General features: G+C 45.2%; 1 pseudogene; it reads left to right on the top strand.

Moving 5' to 3' along the window:
- The window catches only part of LOC124583764, a 10,199-nt pseudogene that overhangs the window by 4,516 nt on the left and 3,183 nt on the right, over positions 1 to 2,500 (top strand).

Below are 2,500 nucleotides of genomic sequence, written 5' to 3'. Positions count from 1 at the left end.
AGGAGCCGTCTATTTTGATGGTTGCTCTGAGACAGCTTGTACGTGTTGGGCACCCAAACGGGAAGAAAATAACATTCCCAACTCTGGAGGATGTTGATTGTATACAGCTGGCATCTTTAAATCTGCCATGTGATCACAAAGAGTTACTGATTTTAGTTCACAGGGTCTTTCAGAGACGGGGCAGGGTTTTTGACATAGAAAAGCTTTATAGAGAGATGGTAATGATGTATGGGAGAATTGGTTTTGATCCCTACAAGAAGTGGCCTGAAGATCACTATTATACTAGACATCCGTAATGGCATCTGTCAAGGTTTATCAACTAAATGCCATGAGAAGTAACACCGTCACACAGGAACTTAGAAAAATGAGTGAAGAAAATGAGGTAGATATATTATTAATACAGGAACCTTACTCCGCCTCTGGCAAGGTCACTGGCTTTCCTGTGACGGCTCAGGTTATTTCAACAGGGGCAAATCCTATGTCTACCATAATAATTTTGAACAAATTAATTAAAACAACTGTTATAACACAATTTTGTACCTCTCACATCTCAGTAGTTCAAGTAAATCTAATGAACACGACCTGGTATCTAATAAATGTTTATTGTCAATTTAGAGATAATATTGAACCCTATTTGCAACATCTCTCTCGTGTCCTGAGAGCGCTACAAGGAAATCCAGTAATAATAACTATGGACAGCAATGCTAAATCCTCTTTGTGGCATAGTCCAGTGCAAGATGCTCGAGGTAGTGCACTCGAGGACTTGATAATGGAGCACCACCTCCAGGTGGAGAACCTACCCGGAAATCCACCCACATACAGAAGTAGAGCGGGTGCAGTATCATATATTGATGTTACATTATCTACGGAAAATGTAAGAGACAAAATCAGAAATTGGCATGTTCACGATGGACAGACAACAAGTGATCATAACTTGATAGAATTTGTAATCTCATTAGGAGTAGTACATGTTTCTGACGAATGGATAATGCAATTAGACTACGGGAAAGCCAATTGGGACCTGCTCGAGGCGGAATGCCGTCCTCCAGAATTGGGAAATAATGCTTTTGTTCTCGATGAAGCAGTAGAAGCTCTTGTGACCTCTATAAAGACGGCTGTTGCTGCCTCTGTGCCATTAAAGAAGAGGTACATCCGCAGAGCGACAGCTCCGTGGACTCCTGAGCTTACCAGGCTCCGGCAGGGTATGAGGAGAGCTCGTCGTCTCTATCAACGGGCCTTCACCCAGGACGCAAGACAGTATCACTTGTCAATTTACAGGAGACAAAAAAGAAACTTTCAGGAATCATTAACAAAGCACAGACAGAAAAGTTGGGAGGACTTTGTGCACTCGCATCTTGTTTTGGACCCCTGGGGGGTTCCATACAAGATTGTGAGGGAGAAGATCCACTCACCAATGCTCCTGTCAACAGTGAGGATAGCGGACACAGGCATAATGACGACAAACTGGCAACAGACTGCTGAGGAATTACTCAGAGTTCTCTTGCCAGATGACGATCGAGGAAACGACACTGAAAGGCAAGCCATGCTGAGACAGGCAGTTGAGGAGCCATACTATAATGAACTAAATGTCTACCCCTTCTCACAGGAGGAGGTAGTAAATGCAGTAAATTCCTTCGCCAGGCGGAAGGCTCCAGGACCAGATGCAATTCCTGCGGAGGTCCTGCAGCACTTGGTGCGTAAGCTGGCTCCATGTCTCACAGTTATCTTCAACCACTGTCTGGAAACTCAACGCTTCCCAACGAAATGGAAAACTGCGGAGGTCGTCATTATCAAGAAAGATCCGAATAAAGATCCCACAGTTCCTAAGTCTTACAGACCGATCTGTCTGTTGGACGTCCTGGGAAAGACTCTGGAGAAGCTGCTCGTGCATAGACTGTCGAGCCACAGAATACTGCGCGGCATGAGCGAGTTGCAGTACGGCTTTAGGAAGGGTAAATCGACATCAGATGCCATTAACAAAGTAGCCGACACGGCTCGCTCCTCCACCAGTCGGTATGTATTAGGAATCACGGTGGATATATCTGGTGCCTTCGATAGCCTGTGGTGGCCGGCGCTCTTCTCCCGTCTGCGGGAAATTGAGTGTCCGGTGTCACTATATGGCTGTCTGAGGGATTACTGTCAAGATAGAGTTGCTAGGATCTCCGCTCCAGGTGCTGTAGTGTCTAAACCTATAACGAAGGGATGCCCACAGGGTTCGGTCTGTGGTCCCATTTTTTGGGACATAAACATGGACCCTTTGCTGCATGCATTACAAGAAAGCAATGCAGTACTTGGTGCGGTTGCCTATGCTGATGACCTCTTCATAATGGTGGAGGGTAACAGTCGTCTGGAAATTGAAAATCGAGCTGCACTTGCATCGGAAATATTAATGCGGTGGTGCAGTGACTCTAAGTTACAAATTGCACCACATAAGTCATCATATATACTGTTAAAGGGAAAGCTTGCACGTGATCCCACAGTAAGAATAAACAACAGAGTA

The sequence above is a fragment of the Schistocerca americana genome, unplaced genomic scaffold (genome assembly GCF_021461395.2).
Source record: "Schistocerca americana isolate TAMUIC-IGC-003095 unplaced genomic scaffold, iqSchAmer2.1 HiC_scaffold_47, whole genome shotgun sequence".
Taxonomy (NCBI): domain Eukaryota; kingdom Metazoa; phylum Arthropoda; class Insecta; order Orthoptera; family Acrididae; genus Schistocerca; species Schistocerca americana.
Note: the sequence above shows the minus strand (reverse complement) of the source record. Positions and strands in the feature narration are given on the sequence as shown.